This window comes from Amphiura filiformis, chromosome 8 (genome assembly GCF_039555335.1).
Source record: "Amphiura filiformis chromosome 8, Afil_fr2py, whole genome shotgun sequence".
In the NCBI taxonomy this organism is placed as follows: Eukaryota; Metazoa; Echinodermata; class Ophiuroidea; order Amphilepidida; family Amphiuridae; genus Amphiura; species Amphiura filiformis.
The window spans coordinates 5389104-5408080 of NC_092635.1; the positions used below are offsets into that span (position 1 = coordinate 5389104).

General features: G+C 37.3%; 3 non-coding genes across 3 annotated transcripts; 1 reads left to right on the plus strand and 2 right to left on the minus strand.

Annotated features, from left to right (window-relative positions):
- Positions 1-3934: 3934 nt before the first annotated feature.
- Trnaf-gaa (transfer RNA phenylalanine (anticodon GAA)) lies at positions 3935-4037 on the minus strand. The gene has a single exon. It is a non-coding gene; the product is annotated as a tRNA-Phe (tRNA).
- Positions 4038-5089: 1052 nt separating this feature from the next.
- On the minus strand, positions 5090-5192 carry Trnaf-gaa (transfer RNA phenylalanine (anticodon GAA)). The gene has a single exon. It is a non-coding gene; the product is annotated as a tRNA-Phe (tRNA).
- A 250-nt stretch (positions 5193-5442) lies between these two features.
- Trnar-acg (transfer RNA arginine (anticodon ACG)) lies at positions 5443-5515 on the plus strand. Its single transcript has one exon. It is a non-coding gene; the product is annotated as a tRNA-Arg (tRNA).
- The last annotated feature ends 13462 nt before the right edge of the window (positions 5516-18977 follow it).

Below are 18977 nucleotides of genomic sequence, written 5' to 3' on the forward strand. Positions count from 1 at the left end.
CGTATGGGAGTCACCGGCCCTGCGGCCTTGATGTTTTTTGCTGATGGTGGGGACAGTGGTCACACTAAATTTCTTGCCATGCGGGGCCCTTCTATATAGGAACTCACTTGGAGTGTTTAGTTGTCGTATGGGAGACGCCGGCCTCAGCCCTCCCGGCCCTGCGGCCTTAATATTTTTGTTGAAGGTGGGGACAGCGGTGACACTAGCTTTCTTGCCCTGCGGGGCGGTTTTATATTAGAACTCACTTGGAGTGTTTAGTTGTCGTATGGGAGTCACCGGCCTCAGGCCTGCCGGCCCTGCGGCCTTGATGTTTTTTGTTGATGTTGGAGACAGCGGTCACACTACGTTTCTTGCCCTGCAGCGGGGCCCTTTTATATTGGAACTCACTTGGAGTGTTTAGTTGTCGTATGGAGTCACCGGCCTCAGGCCTGCCGGCCCTGCGGCCTTGATGTTTTGTTGATGTTGGGGACAGCAGTCACACTAAGTTTCTTGCCTTGCTGAACCTATTTATATTGGAACTCACTTGGAGTGTTTAGTTGTCGTATGGGAGTCACCGGCCTCGGGCCTGCCGGCCCTGCGGCCTTGATGTCTTTTGCTGATGGTGGGGACAGTGGTCACACTAAATTTCTTGCCCTGCAGGGCCCTTTTATATTGGAACTCACTTGGAGTGTTTAGTTGTCGTATGGGAGTCTCTGGCCTCCGCCCTCCCGGCCCTGCGGCCTTAATATTTTTGTTGATGGTGGGGACAGCGGTGACACTAGCTTTCTTACCCTGCGGGGCCCTTTTATATTGGAACTCACTTGGAGTGTTTAGTTGTCGTATGGGAGTCACCGGCCTCAGGGCCTGCCGGCCCTGCGGCCTTGATGTTTTTTGTTGATGTTTGAGACAGCGGTCACATTACGTTTCGTGCCCTGCAGGGCCCTTTTTATATTGGAACCCACTTGGAGTGTTTAGTTGCCGTATGGGAGTCACCGGCCTCGGGCCTGCCGGCCCTGCGGCCTTGATGTTTTTGTTGATGTTGGGGACAGCAGTCACACTAAGTTTCTTGCCTTGCTGAGCCTATTTATATTGGAACTCACTTGGAGTGTTAAGTTGTCGTATGGGAGTCTGCGGCCTCGGGCCTGCTGGCCCTGCGGCCTTGGTGTATTTTGCTGATGGTGGGGACAGTGGTCACACTAAATTTCTTGCCCTGCGGGGCCTATTTATATTGGAACTCACTTGGAGTGTTAAGGTGTCGTATGGGAGTCTGCGGCCTCGGGCCTGCTGGCCCTGCGGCCTTGATGTTTTTTGTTGTTGGTGGGGACAGTGATCACACTAGCTTTGTTGCCCTGCGGGGCCCTTTTATATTGGAACTCACTTGGCGTGTTTAGTTGTCGTATGGGAGTCACCGGCCTTGGGCCTGCCGGCCCTGCGGCCTTGATGTTTGTTGTTGATGGTGGGGACAGCGGTCACACTAGCTTTCTTGCCCTGCGGGGGCCCTTTTATATTGGAACTCACTTGGAGTGTTTAGTTGTCGTATGGGATTGTACGGCCTCGGGCCTGCCGACCCTGCGGCCTTGATGTTTTTTGTTGATGATGGGAACAGCGGTCACACTAAGTTTCTTGCCCTGCGGGGCTCAATTTTGGAACTAACCTGGAGTGTTTAGTTGTCATATTAGAGTCTCCGGCCTCGAGCCTGTCGTCTCCGCGGGCTTGATGTTTTTGTTGATGATGGGGGCAGCGGTCACACTAAGTTTCTTGCCCTGCGGGGCCCTTATTATATTGGAACTCACTTGGAGTGTTTAGTTGTCGTATGGGAGTCTCCGGCCTCAGGCCTACCGGCCCTGCTGACTTGATCTTTATTCTTGATGGTGGGTACAGCGGTCAGACTAGCTTTCTTGCCCTGCGGGGCCCTTTATATTTGAACTCACTTAGAGTGTTTACTTGTCGTATGGGAGTCTCCGGCCTTGGGCCTGCCGGTTCTGCGTCCTTGATGTTTTTGTTAATGATGGGGACAGCGGTCACACTAACTTTCTTGCCCTGCGGGGCCCATTTATATTGGAACTAACTTGGAGTGTTTAGATGTCATATTGGAGTCTCCGGCCTCTCCGGACTCTGGTGGGGACAGCAATCACACTAAGTTTTTTGCCCTGCGGGGCCCTTTTATATTGCAACTCACTTGGAGTGTTTAGTTGTCGTATGGGCGTCTCCGGCCTCAGGCCTGCCGGCCCTGTGGCATTGATCTTACACTAATTATCAATTATCTAATTAGCACTATTAATAGCGCTAATAGCGCCTACCATCCTGACAAAATTAAAAATACCGTTATTAGCACACCTTACGCTATTAGCGCTAATAGCGCCTACCAACTCACGCTAATGAGTGCTATTAGCGCTATTAACGCTAATAGCGCCTACCATCTTGAGAAAGTAAGCGATTTTGCAAATGATATGTTAATAGCGCTAATACCGTTATTAGCAAACCTTACGCTATTAGTGCTAATAGCGCTATTAGCATACATTACGCTATTAGCGCTAATAGCGCACCTCACGCTAATGCGTGCTATTAGCGCTATTAGCGCTAATAGCGCCTACCATCCTGAGAAAGTAAGCGATTTTGCAAATGATACGTTAATAGCGCTAATACCGTTATTAGCACACCTTACGCTATTAGTGCTAATAGCGCTATTAGCATACCTTACGCTATTAGCGCTAATAGCGCACCTCACGCTAATGCGTGCTATTAGCGCTATTAGCGCTAATAGCGCTAATAGCGTATACCATCCTGAGAGAGTAAACAATTTGTAAATGAAACGTTAATAGCGCTAGTACCGTTATTAGCACACCTTACGCTATTAGTGCTAATAGCGCTCTTAGCATACGTAACGCTATAAGCGCTAATAGCGCTAATAGCGCCTACCATCCTGAGAAAGTAAGCGATTTTGCAAATGATATGTTAATAGCGCTAATACCGTTATTAGCAAACATTACGCTATTAGTGCTAATAGCGCTATTAGCATATCTTACGCTATTAGCACTAATAGCGCACCTCACGCTAATGAGTGCTATTAGCGCTATTAGCGCTAATAGCGCTAATAGCGCTAATAGCGCTAATAGCGCATACCATCCTGAGAAAGTAAACAATTTTGCAAATGATACGTTAATAGCGCTAATACCGTTATTAGCACACCTTACGCTATTAGTGCTAATAGGGCTATTAGCATACCTTACGCTATTAGCGCTAATAGCGCACCTCGCGCTAATGAGTGCTATTAGCGCTATTAGCGCTAATAGCGCATACCATCCTGAGAAAGTAAACAATTTTGCAAATGATACGTTAATAGCGCTAATACCGTTATTAGCACACCTTACGCTATTAGTGTTAATAGCGCTATTAGCATACCTTACGCTATTAGCGCTAATAGCGCACCTCGCGCTAATGAGTGCTATTAGAGCTAGTATCGCTAATAGCGCATACCATCCTGAGAAAGTAAAAATTTTGAAAATGATTCATTAATAGCGCTAATACCGTTATTAGCACACCCTACGCTATTATCGCTAATAGCACCTACCATCCTGAGAAAATTAACACTTTTGCAAATAATACGCTAATAATACGCTAATATGCGCTAATAGCGCTAATAGCAATTATAGCGGGGAAATAGCGCTTACGCGCTAATTCTGCTAAGAGCCAATCCCGCACCATGTACCTTTGTTAGCACGTCTATGAGACTAACAAAGGTGCCATAATCTGTAATTTGATGATTTTTACGATCCTCCTGATGAGCAAATCACTGAATATGCCTTTAAGTCATATAAAATGAGTGTGTTAGTTCTTAATAAGCAACCAGACAAAGTAAACAATCCAATATTCAAAAGGACATTTTTTAAATGAAAAAACCAAGTAAAAACAGGTAAGCGAAGAAAAATAGGAATCTGCTAGAAAAGAACAAAAATGCCGAAACCCGGGACAGTTCAGAGCTCGAGTGAGCTCTCCGGTGTTGAACCAGGGACCTTTAGATCTTCAGTCTAACGCTCTCCCAACTGAGCTATTTCGGCATGACAATGATAGCGATCTTGGTGATATAGAACTGTTAGGATGAGGCACTATCTGTGAGCGAGTAGCACTAGCTAAGTTCCACTTCTTTGCTTGAGACTTCTTCTTGTGACCTTTCGTCGACGTTTTTACCCTTATCATTAATTCTCGCGACTGTAGCTTTTATAAAGCAAAAAAATTTGGGTGATGTGAAGCCATTGAGACACGATGCAGGCAAATTATTAATAAGGTCTCATTGAATCAAACACAACGGCATTGTGGCCCTATGGATAAGGCATCTGACTACGAATCAGGGGATTCCAGGTTCGAGTCCTGGCAAGGTTGATTTTTTGTTTGTAAATTTTGTTTTATAAATTATGTTGTCGTTTTAAAAGAAATGTTATATGCCTTTTCTTTGTAGTGAACGTACACATGCTATTAAGATCATGTGTCAACATTTTTCACAAATCCGTTATTCTTCTGGATGTGGGCCATTAAAAACACAGCGAAATGTCAAATAAAAACTTTTAAAAAGCCATCAAGAAACCTCCCAAATTGACAAAGATTAAAGGCATATTCAATGATTCCAGCAAAAGTGTACTAAAATGAAAATTGTGTTTCAATCTCCTAAAAGTGAAAGGTAAGTCATTAAAATCGTCGTTATGTTTTTTTGAAATGAACATTTTGGGAAGAAAAAGGAAAACGGCAGTATTGACAAAATATAAACCCTATTCAAATACATGTATATAGCTAATTTAAATTGCAGATTTATGTAAGATATCTTATTTTGTCTTTAATACATATCTCCATTAGCAGGCTTTGTTACCCGGCTTTGTTAGCACATCTATGAGACTAACAAAGGTGCAATAATCTGTAATTGGATGATTTTTACGATCCTCCTGATGAGCAAATCACTGAATATACCTTTAAGTCATATAAAATGTGTGTGTTAGTTCTAAATAAGCAACCAGACAAAGTAAACAATCCAATATTCAAAAGGACATTTTTAAATGAAAAAAGCAAGTAAAAACAGGTAAGCGAAGAAAAATAGGAATCTGCTAGAAAAGAACAAAAATGCCGAAACCCGGGACAGTTCAGAGCTCAAGTGAGCTCTCCGGTTTTGAATCAGGGACCTTTAGATCTTCAGTCTAACGCTCTCCCAACTGAGCTATTTCGGCATGACAATGATGGCGATCTCTGTGATATAGAACTGTTCGGGTGAGGCACTATCTGTGAGCGAGTAGCACTAGCTAAATTCCACTTCTTTGCTTGAGACTTCTTCTTGTGACCTTTCGTCGACGTTTTTTATCCTAATCATTAATTCTCGCGACTGTAGCTTTTATAAAGCAAAACAATTTGCGTGATGTGAAGCCTTTGAGACACGATGCAGGCAAATTACTAATAAAGTCTCATTGAACCGAACACAACGGCCTTGTGGCCCAATGGATAAGGCATCTGACTACGAATCAGGGGATTCCAGGTTCGAATCCTGGCAAGGTCGATTTTTTGTTTGTAAATTTTGTTTTATAGATTATGTTGTCGTTTTAAAAGAAATGAACTTACAAATGCTATTACATGTGTCAACATGTTTCACAAATCCGTTATTCTTCTGGATGTGGGCCATTTAAAACACAGCGAAATGTCAAATAAAAACTTCAAAAAAAGCCATCAAGAAACCTCACAAATTGTCAAAGATTAAAGGCATATTCAATGATCCCAGCGAAAGTGTAACAAAATTAAAATGGCGTATAAATATCCTGGCAAGGTTTTTTTTAAAATTAATTCCGTTTTACAGATAATTTTGTTACACCCACGAGCCTCCTCTGTTCGGGTCCTCTGACCGGGAATGAAATGTATGTGTCCAGCGTGACGTCATGAGGTATCACGGTAGCTGGACGTATAGCACTTTCAATTACTAGTATATTCCTATTTTGTTTTCACATTTTGCATAGTATTCAAACTAAACTAATATTTTGTTTTTTGTTCCATTATTTTATCCTGTGACGAATATTCGTCTAAGATTTTGCCCGTGGTTCTCGGTTCAGCTACACCACAAAGAAAGACCTACAAAACTTTGTGGAAACGCTGAACAAACTGTAAGTGAAAGATCGGTTGTTCAAATCTCAAAAGGAGAAGTAAATAAGGCCAATGTTTGGTTCGTTCGTGATGTTTACCAATGAAGGTTGGTTGTGAGCCTTCTACTTATTACTTTATTTCAAATCTTGGGTTTGACGCTTTCAAATCTTCGACAATTACATCTTATATTTTAAATATATAATTATAAGCAAATTAACCTATTCTAAAAATGATTAATTTTGAAATCATTCGATTCGAATATGATTAGCAAAAGGTGTTTTAAAAGACGTGAAATTTACGTCACATTAAAGTTTTCCGAATAACCACGTAAATACGATGCCTATAATTATACTTGCTTCGTATGTTCGTATAGTAATAAATTTAGTACCTCTACCAAGCTCTGCCAAGCTCTGCCTGCAAAATATAGAGCTCCTGACTTGTAAAGCAATTGATGGCGTACTCACTACTTCAACACCAGTGCCATGCCTGTGCACATTTCTCGGTGCATATACGTACATTTCTTACCGAATTGTACAAGAATTCACAGGAATATAGCTTGAGATTGGTGGCTGAGAATATATGACAAAGACAATATCACACCCCCACAAACGTATACGCAAGTATACCTTGTTGAAGCTTGAAGACATACATACAAGTTCAAGTATAAATATTATTTTTCTTGTTTGTTAAAAGGGCATGTCGTGATCCACAACATCATCCCCCACTTTTCTCCTAAAAAGTGGAGATCTTTTATACCACTGGAAACTTCTGGTTAGGCCTACGTACAGTTTATGTACAAAAAAATTCTTGCAGATTAATTCGTTTAGCAAAAATATCGTGGTATACCAGAACTAGATTACAACACATTGTCTATGGAGCAGTGTAATACACTTCTCGCATAATTCGCAAACGCAAAATCAGAATCAACTGAAATTTTGGGAATAAGCATTTCTCGTGGATCTAATGAAAAATGGCATAAAAAGAGGATGTTAGGATCACGAAATACTTCTTTAATTAGTGCATTTTTGTTTTGTTTGGTTTCCAATTGTTTGTTACAAGCCTAATAAGTTTAATATTTTGAATCTTTTTCGTCTTGCCTGGAAAGTATATGGCTTTACACACCGCCTTCTCCCACCAGTGCTGCATGATAAAAGGAATTTACAACAAAAAGGTTAGATTTCTGCATGATCCAGAAAATCCAAATCAATGCATGAAACTGTCCCAAAACACCAGAAGGTCACAAAGCCAACACATATTAATCAGATTTAATTGATGGAGTTAAATCGTTACTTCAAAACAATTCTTACGCCTGGTTAATCCGCATTCCGTCTCTTATTGATGTAGGCATCAATATCATTGATCCCTTTATAGTTTACACGTCAGAGGCCGGTAGGAGATGATCGTACCCTGCCACAAACCTCCGATGATCTGACATCATCTGTCATATTTGGTTGAAGCCATTTAAACAATCAATTATTTTTATAACCGTTACATTTTATTACAACCGGTTTACTGCATAAAGAATAATTAAACGTCAAAATGGAAAGATAAGGCCTTGTTTACAAAGATCAATGTTCGCGGATTTTATCTACAGTGAACATGGGTAGATGCTATCTACGGTAGATAGCACAATTCTACCAGTCGAATATACTATTAATACTATCTACGGTAGCTTTCTATCAGTGGAGTAGAATATTAATGCTATCTACCGTAGATAACATACTTCTATCAGTCGAGTATATACTATTAATGCTATCTACGGTAGATAGCACAATTATATCAATCGGGTATAATATGCTTAGGTCTGCTAACCATATTCTATCTACGGTAGATAGCACGATCATATGAGTCAAGCATATGATACTAATTCTGCTATCTACGGTAGATAGCACGATTATATCAGTCAATCATAATGATAGGAATTCTGCTATCGATGGCAGATAGTACAGTATGACACCAATTCTGTTCTTTAAGGAAGCTACAACGATTATATCGGTCAAGCATTATACTATTTCTGCTATCTACGGTAGGTAGCACGATTATATCAGTCATGCATATATGACACCAATTCTATGACAACTTGGAATCCTGTCTACGGTAGATAGCACAATGCAATGTTTCATAATTTGAATAATCTGCATGGTGGACAACACAAAATTGCTATCTCTAGATAGCAATATAACATTTACATGTGTGCATTGGAAATAAATGTAAAAGCTTTTGTAACGATCATATTCTGGTTCTACACAACGATAAATTTATGCTCTTATGGAATCATCGATTTGAGAAATGATTAATAAACCAATAAAAGACACCACATTGCTTAGATTCGGTTTGGCTGCACTGCCAGTACAGTATACTGCGGGGAGCACACCATAAACAATTTGTTCAATGAAGTTTAGCACCCACTAAATGACCCGTGCCATAGAACACTATCAATATGCTTTCTCGTACGTTTGTTGAGTTTGTTGGTGTCGATAATGTACCCAATCTATATAAACCCTACATGATGATATCATCAGATCGCCATCAGCTCAGATATGCTGGGTAAATTTGCTTATCTTGTGTGTAATAGTGGAAGCAGCTCTTAGTGGAAACTGGTATAAAGCGAGTCTCTTAAATAGCTTTCAATCATAACCGACTCTTTGAAGAGTAATATGAGGGTATTCCAGTTGAATTCCACACACCCCTATTGGAAGACATAACCTTAAGCACTCACACAGGGGGTGTACTGGAATCACACATTCCGGTACCCTCATTTGAAATTCACACTCGCTGAAGAGTGAAATGTGAAAATATACTACCAGAACGTGGCCAGCAGATATATTTAAAGGGGCATTTCGTGATCCACAGCCTCATCCCCCACTTTTCTCAAAAAAGTTGAGATTTTTATATCACTGGAAACCTCTGGCTACATAATGTTTATGTACAAAATATTTCTTGCAGATTAATTCGTTTTGCAAAGATATCGTGAAATTTGAATTTCGTTCTGGTGCACCAGAACGAAATTACAACACATTGTCTATGGAGCAGTGTAATACACATAATCATGCATAACTCGCAAACGCAAAATCGGAATCAACTGAAATTTTGGGAATAGGCTTTTTTCGTGGATATGTACTGAAAAATGTCATATAAAGAGGATGCTAGGATCACGAAATACTCCTTTAATGAGTTAATTTGCAGTACGTGTAAAACAGTGAATGGTTATTTTTAAAGTGATGTCTCATTAACGTTTCTGTAATGATACGCTACTCTTTAGGAGTGTGTCTATCTGTATTGGTGTCCCGACAGGTATTTTGAATTCAGTCCGGGATTCAGTCTTATAAAACGGAGTGAAAGGTCTCTTAAAGGCAATAGCCCACTCTCAGTATATATAGACATATTTTATAATTCGACACTTAATAATGAGTATGCCTAATTACTAATTATGTTATTTTTGTTGAATTTATAAAGAAAACCATGATCATTATCATATGCTATAATTATAGTTTACCTGACTCGGTTCATAGTTGTATACGCTTGTCTAATAGAGAACTTTGGGAATCGGACTCGCTAAAATGCATAGATGAACATGGCCAGTGTTGATTTGTTTTCAAATTAGACAAGACTTCAGAATAAATTGAGTATTTTACAGTAAACATACACATAATTATATAAGCAAGTAAAGTATTAATGCATTTCTTTCTACATCTTATGACCCGTATGCGCTCCTGGTTCTCAACCTTTGCTCCTATCCTGTGCACTTTCAGTAAACAAACCCGTCGGCTGTGTACACCTAAGACAAGCCAAAAGCTTCGGTCATCACTCATCAGAATATAAGCGAAAAATGATAATAAAAACTTCTTCACGACAAAACTCTAACCTCTATTGGGGTGAAATTGTTCAGCTGTTCCGCGAGGAGATCGATGTTATATACATCTTTATACATTTGAAGATGCAGGCAGTCATGGCGCAGCTTGCTGAATTCATTTGCACACGTTAAGAACGACGAAATCATTAAAATGGATAGAGTCCCGTGTCGCTCGCTCTGAGAGCAGAGCTTGCCGTATATCGAGAGAGCGAGCGAGGTTAGCGAGTCGAATTGTACGTATTTGAAAACAGGGTTAAATAATTATACAGTCTAGGCCCGTGTTTGTTAGACCACCTGCACGCCATGCATCACATCAAATTTCGAATTGAATTTTAGATTTCTATGTTTCTTTCAGATTTTCATACATAATGCTGTGTTTTTGAATTGATGAGAAATGTAACACCATCGGGTTTTCCGTTTTCCTCAGCCCTTTCCCGCATGAAATCGGAATAATATGTACCATTCAAACTATGACCAGCAAAATGCTTAGGCAGTGCATTTGACAAAATTTCATATACCGACGAGAGTTCAACACAGAAAGTTCTACATAAAGGTTGAGATGAAAATATGCACTTGCAAATAATCCTGCATAAATTAATGATAATAAGAGTTATTTTCATTCATGTCTTAAATAACAATGTTGTCAATTCTATTTCACAGGCTTGAAAGAAATTCAGAAAATGTTTTCAATGTGGTCATAAGACAATGTTCGAAACAAAATTATGTGGAAGTACCGCCATAATCATGTGTCACAGGCACTATGACGAGTTTGAATGAAAACAGGATTAAAAAGAGAAAAAAGTGAAAAATTACACAAAAAATGCCCTACAAAAATTAATAATGTAGATTAAAAAATATAAATGTTCATAAAGGATTGAATTGTCAAAATACTAGCATGCCAAAGCTTGTCAATGTTATTGTAACAAATTGAATTATTTAAGAGTAGATAAATTTGGCAGTGTTGTTAAACGAAGAAGATGAGCGCATACCATGCAGGCAGGCAGGCAGTGTCATCCGTAAAAGTGTTATCAGTGAGAGGCGATTGGAATAACTTCAAACAGGGTGTAACAAAGAAGAAAAGAAAAAAATCATTATAAGCCTACAAAAACGATATTTTGCAGCATAAAGATTATTTGTGTAAGATGGTATTTTTGATCAATAAGAATAATAATGTACTGAAATATATAGTTTGGAGAACTTTTTACAGATGAACCTGTTTGGTACTCATTCAAATATATTTCGGTCCAGAAAAATAGAAAAGAAGTAAAGTAAGCATTTCAATCCCTGTCAGGAAGTTTGTTCACTCTGTATGGTCCAGTGTTTCTAGATGTTGATTTTGGCAAACGTTTGTTTGCATGAGTTGTTGGTGGTGACATCATCGTAACCAAATAAAAGAGTTGATAAAATCAACAACTCAAAACACTCGACAAGAGCGAATAAAATTCATGACAAGAATTGACAATCATTTCCAAATGGGTAGGCCCGACTACCATTATCACTAATTATGTCTGTTGGTTTTAAACAGTCTGGATGATGCGGTTTATTACATGTTAGATGAATTTTCATGATTACGTTTAGTTATATTGTGCAAATTTGAAATAAGGGACGTATTTAAAAAACAATTTGACAAAATTTTACATAATTTCGGCAATTTTGTTCATTGTCCAACCCAATAAAGATTAAGAGCTGAAACAAAAAGAATAAATGTAAAATTAAATATAATTATTTCTATAAATGATAAAAACATTATGACAAGTGAAAACAAAACATCACGTGGTTTTTACCGAAATAAGTAGAGCTAAAACATACATTTATACAGAGCTCTGCACATATATACATATTGCGAAATGCTATCTTCAGTAGACAGCACGATAATGGAGCACTTCACGTGGTTTGACCTCTTGTCTTCACACGGTGTCTTGAAAGAGAATTTCTGATGTTAATCGATTTTATTTTCACTTAAAATCATACAATTTCCATTAAATATAATTCCAAAGCTAAATTTGACCAAAATAACCATTTCTGAGCTTCACGGAAAATAAGTTCCGTATCGATTTTTAAAAAGATATTTTCTAATAAATTTTAAGATATTTGGATATAAATATAGAAAGTTAATGGAAAGCCAGTGGATTAAAACCGAGAAACCCAACGTCAGATTTTAGTTAAAAGCTTTCGATGATAATAAATGGTATTTTGAGAAAGCAAAAATGCATTTTACACCTTTCTATTGTTCTGACAAAACGATGTATCGGCGTTAATGGACGTTATTTTAAGGTACACACTTAAACCACGATATCTCCAAAGAGTGGTAAATTGAAACGTTTTTATACAACTCTAACAACGACACAGGCAGAGTTTCTGTATTGTTGTGGTAAAAACATAAATAAATCAAGATTATCCAGTAAATCATTCATCATAATTCTAAATGTCATCTTACATAGCGGCGCAGTATTACATTATAATGCCGTCGGCTAAAATATTTTTATTATCCTCAAAGCATGTCACGAGTGCTATTAAATGGTGTCTAATAGTCTATATAGTGCTCATAGATAAACTATATTGCTATAAAATAGACTATGGTCGGTCCATCCTTGCGCGACGCGCTTGATCCCCGCAAACTTGAATGTTTTTACTAGGCAACGTCACGAACTGAGTCAAAATCAAACATATTACGCTGGACCGAGAAGACTTTTGCGAGCTAGCGAGGCTCGTATCGGATCAATAGTTGAGCGATGCAATCCCAGCAATCTCCTGTTACAGTGGATTTAGATTCTCGTCGTTCTCATGTTGGTATTCCCTCGCAAGTAAAAATATCCCCTCACTGTTACCCCGTTAAAAGCCGGTGTTTTGTAAAATCAATGCGATATAGGGCTTAAAATAAAACGTGTTGTGTTTGCTAGTGAAATTCATGACAATCGTAAAACAGGTTTATGTTGGGTAAGGTTTTAAATAATTGTATTTGTATTACAATATGTTATATTCTTACAAATCGACAAACTCACCTGAGCATAAATTAAGAGGTTAACCCAATAATTATGTATACATATATGCAAATTAATGAAATGATGAATAATGTATGATCATATGTAAATTTGGGTCGTAACTAAATCTTCTAGGATTAATGTATCAGAGTCAATTACTAGTACTATTAGTGGTGCTCGATGATTGCCACACACATACATAACTGCGGGTTGAATGCATTTGATATATCCGTGATGCAAATGCAGCATGTCTTTTAAGCTCTTATTATATTCAAAGTTTTGAGGAATTTGGGTCAAAATTTCAAAACATATTTTAAATTTGATAGATCAGCTGTTGGGAGCTAAATCGCTAATACGTGAAGTTTGATTTCTTGCAGACACTGTATGTAGTACAGTATATGCTATCTTCAGTAGATAGCAAACGTACACCTGTTGTGTAACTGTAAGGAATAGCACACCATATGCCCGACTATAATGGTTTTCAGTTGACTTAAATAACCTTTTTATATGTACTATACGGTAATGCTGCACTTGAAGACAAAAAATACGCAAACATGCATTAATTTCAGACAAAATCAAGAAACGCGAAATATTCGCCAGAACTGAAAAGTTTTGTCAGTAATTTGAAACGTCTGCTTGAGTGAAAGTAGACCAGCTCTTGGAAAATAGACCAGCTCTTGAAGTTTCATTGTTAGGGGCCATTAGTTCAAAGGGGTGTGAATTTTGATAATACGAATCGATAGTAGATATATTTGAGAAGAAACAAATTGTTCAAAATTGGCTATGTAAGAGGGGGCCCCGGTGCAATAACATCACTGCGGGAATAAAAGCATCATTTTTAATGGATCTGTAGAAAGCAGAGAAAACAAGAAACCTTTTATAGGGTTTCAAGTTTAGTTGGATTTATCGTAGCATGTTGCATTGACCGTGCAACGTCTACGTCATCAATGAATATTCATTACAGTAGATATAGCTCTTTACAAGTAGATGGGAAATGTAATACGTGGAGCCCTTAGGCCGATATGAATAATAGGAGGAAGGAATAGAAATGTTTCTTACGATTTAAAAATAAAAGTATTTTCACTAACCGTCTAAGATACCATGTCATACGCTAGGAAGATAGAATCATTTTGTGTATGTTATTGAAAGGTGAAGTTAAAGAGACATTTCGTGATTCACATGCTCAACCTCCGACTTTTCTAAAACAAAGTTGAGATGTTCATACCATCGGAAACCTCTGGCTACATAATGTTTGTGTACACAACACTTCTTGCAGATTCATTTACTTGGAAAAGATGTCGTCAAATTTGTATTTATATATGGAGGGGCCCGGATGAAGCCTACGTAATTATAATAATGTATAGGCCTAACTGAAACATGCCATAAAAAGAGGAATCACAAAATACTCATTTAAGAATGCTAGTATAAGCTCAAATAGCACACAATTTCAGACTATATATGCTATCTACTGAAGATATCGCACTGAAATGTGTTAGGAAATATAGGACGTAGTATATGTTATATATAGCGCATCTGTGTATGTTTCAAACTAAAGATAGAAAATCAGTATTTGTGTTCCTACTTAAGATACGTTAGTAGTACTATATCACGAAAAGCAAATGTTGTGTGATATCTTTTGAAGTTGACAAACAGCGTGTTATCTACTGAAGATAGCATAATTATGAGTGATGTCAGTATACGTTTCTGAAGATTATACGGGATAGTTATAAATGCACTAAATTGTATTCAATGATGCCTTACACTTTCCAGCTACCGCACATGCACGAGGGGATTTGATCTACTCGAGATAACTTCACAATAATTGGAATGCTATGTATTAAGACAGCACGCAAATGTTTTATGCTATCTACTGAAGATAGCATATGCCTTTGTGTGCTATCTACTGAAGACGGCATGCAAAGTTATATCTACTGAAGATAGAATATACCTTTGCGTGCTTTATACTGAAGATTTCACCTAAATATATAAACTATCTACTGAAGATAGCATATACCTTTGCGTGCTATCTACTGAAGATAGCACGTAGTGAACGTTTCATCTGCTCAAGATGGCATTTACAAATTACATAATTATATAAGCTATCTACTTAAGAAAGCACGTTCATTTCTACAATACCAGTTTTATATTCTCCCATAGCAGTCAAGCACAAAATATTTTACTATTTTGGCCTCCATTTGTCAGTCACAAACAGTCAAACCTTACTCATTCTGGCAGCGGAACCATGTTAGAAAAGGAAGTTACAAAGTTACCAGGCACGTTCGGAAGAAAAAAATCTAACCGATGGATCGACGGAGCTAGCTAGCTGGCAGAGTGTATCACAGGGATTTCTAGGCTTACAATGCGTGCATTCCGGTCATGTAGAGTTAGAAACAAGACGTGTATACCCCGTGGTACTGCCGACTGAGCCATACATTTCGCCAGTCAGAGCATTTTCCATTTCCACGTTTCTGCTAGAATTGATCGACCGACAGAGATAACGGCTTAAAACACTTCCGAAATTTGCATGTCGATTTTCGTGTTTTTATCATCGGCGTGCATTGAGTTTCTCTGGGCTTTTACTATACCCTTTACCCGCGCTTGGTGTAGTTAGTTGTAGTGTGGGGTGCGTGTACTGAATTTATTCTTAAATTTGGAATCAGTTGACATTCATGGAAACTACATGAAAACTGCAGTCTAGGTACAAACATTCCTAGTATTGTTTGCAAATTTTCCAAATAAACATTTTGGACTAAATATTAGATTTATTTTTGATTTGTATCAGATGACCATAATAGAACACTGTATAAAAACAAGAATAAGCAGTGAATGTGTTATTAAAGCATGTGTGGACATCGGCTGAATTCACTAAGGGAAAACAACGGAAGATTTGTATATCCACTAAGGGACTTGGTGTGTGTTCCTAATGAGGAAATTATCTTTTCCCAGATAAAACAAGAGGCAAAAATTGTAAATTGAAGCAACATTGAGAGTAACTGTTATCAGTAATCCACTGAGGGAACACCATTAATGGTTTGAAAGAAGATATCCAAGCAGACGATCACGACACATTTTTTGAAAGATTTGAATATTTGTTAACCTATCTCAAGAGCTATTGAACCAATGCTGGGCATGCTACTACTTACTTTTAAATAATTTTTCGTGTCCATTATAATATGATCATGAAAACTGCAGTTTAAAATGAAATTTTTTTAAATAAAATTTGTTGTTTTGCACCTCTATGTGGGCTTTGCGCAGAGTGGGGCTAAGTTGTGTTATTTAAGTACCTTTATCTCAACTCCGATCATTACATTGTTTTATCTGTGTGGCTTAGTTTGCAAATTGTAGAAACCATTGTAAATGATGAATGCACTTGTCCAGAAACCCAATACTTTAAAATGATTTTTTCTCTATTTGTTCATTGATGCAAATCGTTCTTTTTTATTCATTTTTGTATTTCAGTCAGTGCTGCATCTATTGTAATTAATGAAATCCATTATTAAAAATCCCAAGTGAAAATAATGAGCTTCTTGCTACATGATGCGCAGAGATTTGCTCCAATGTGATTTATTTCATTTCAATTTTTAAAGACAAATCTGGCTGATGTTTATTTGTATATTGTTAACTCATGCGTGCAAAATATATATATCTTCATTACTTTGGTTGGTTTCTGGAATGATAAATCATATTCAAGCAACAGCATACCCCCTTTATCATTGTTTTTTTTTTTTAACATTGTGTTTACTGGAGGTATTACTAATCAAGGGCTTTATTTTCATTGTCTAGAATATGCAAAAAAGAGCTTGTTTCCAGTAGCACCTCTAGAAAGTGCAACGCGCAATATTTTGCGTTATTTTTTGAATACAAGAAACTGCAAAATGCAATGTGGTATTTAATTTTTTTTTTGTATAATACAAGAAGAAAAGCACACACAAACAACACCATTGGTATCTTTTTAACACTTACTATGACAAAATTGAAAAAATTAAATGTTTGATCTACAAATTATAACAGAGTTGTTCTGCTGATCGTAAATTATTTCTAGCTCCTTTCTTTTCTTTCCTTTTTTTCTGGCTTTAATGATTTTTGAATCCAAATATTACAAAAAACAATGCGCAAAAACGGCCACCAGAAAGTAATGTGCGCTACTGGAAAAAAAATTACACCTTGAAGATTTGAATGGGTATGGTATGCAAAACATGCACTTTCAAAAATTGCTTTATTTTATGAAGATGTTTTGTCTTGACACTCTTTACATCATAACTCAAGAACCACATGACCTACAAAAGTGTCATTTGCTTTAAAAACAATTATGAGCAACAATCAGTATTAAGTGTATTACACTTTTGAACTAGTAGGGATAAAACTTAATACCTAAAACATTTCTGGTTCCATTTCCTCAGTAACTGTCAACTTTCTAGCATCCACACTTTAATCACAATCAAATAATACATTAAGAACACATAAAAAATCAGAGACACTTTTGAATTTTCTCCTTTATATCATTGTCACAACTGACAACATTTTATTTTTTTGTAATCAGTACTTGACAATAACATGCATATGTATACATGAACAGGTTCATTACCGATCTCACACAAACGCACACACCTGTATTACATAGTACATACGGGAAGCAGATATAGCAACACTTGAATTGTTAGGACATATTTTACTGCCATGCTGTCCATTAGAAGTTTATTTAGAGACTGACTAATGTCTAGATACTGGTATAAGTGGTAATTTTCGTGAGGGTTTTATTTTCACAAATTGAGGTTATATTGCGAAGTTAACAACATGCGAAGATGAAATTTTGTCATATGATAAACATTGGTAAGGTATGAATTTTGCGAAAATATCAACACGCACAAAAGTCGCTTGTGTTGGAAATCGCGAAAAATATCTGATGCAAAAATAACCACTTATACCAGTAAGAGTATTTGCTTGCACACTATACAGAACACTGACATGCCTTATAGATCAAAGCCATTATTGTATCAATTAATGATAGCTTTTGTTTTAAATATGGAAGTTACTGTACCAATAATTACATGAATATGCAGTTCTGCTTAGGAAGCGTGTGTGTAAACACTTATTAACATCATGGCATTATATTTCACCATTTTATACTTTGTACAGTTTGTAAATCTTACTTATTATCCAAGTATGAAATGTTTTACCCTTTATCTTTCATGGTACTCATGTACCAAAGTAGAAATACATGTACAACCAAATGGTGCACACATCATGGAGTCACTTTGAAGTTTAAGGCACCGCATCTAACTTGGTTTGATCTTTGGATCGGCCACCGATGCTGCATTTATCGATTAACTATTATTTAATTATCAATATATAAATAAGAATTAACAGCAAAATTGTATTGGTTAATACAGTTCATACAAAGATTAAATATTTTAGTCAATTAATCGGTATTTTTACTACGCATATCAACCAAGCATCGATGATAGATCCCTAGATCAAACCAATTAATTTCGATAAAGTGCTTAATAGAAATTTACTATCACCATTATGTATGTCTTTCAGTGGCTCTGCTGCTACAGCATATGTTATTGGTCTCTCACAATGACTTCATGACTTACTTTAAGGGGGCACACTTGGACTTAATAGTCCATTTGGCTTTCTCGGGGTGGTGACATCAGTGCATTCCTCAGTAGGCACAGTATTAAATTGTGTGCATTGACTCAAAGAACTGGTGTTAACACACACAATCAAAGAAGAAGGTGCACCTGTACATATGAGAAATAACTGCAACAATGTACTGATGTCAGTGACTTGAGGAATCCAAATGGACTTTATTTAGTTGTGTTTGGTTCGATGTCATTTTGAGCCATCATGGATGACAATCTATGGATGCTCAATTATTTTGGGCAATCAGTAGAAAACTTTTTGAGTAACAGTTGATTAGAGTTCCAAGTTTAACAAAGGCTAACACAACCCATCACTATTTTATCCTTCCTTCTTACTAAAGCAAATATGAATTGACATTTGACTCAAGTGCTTTTGATGTAAAGTTCCAACGATTCTCACAGAGCAAA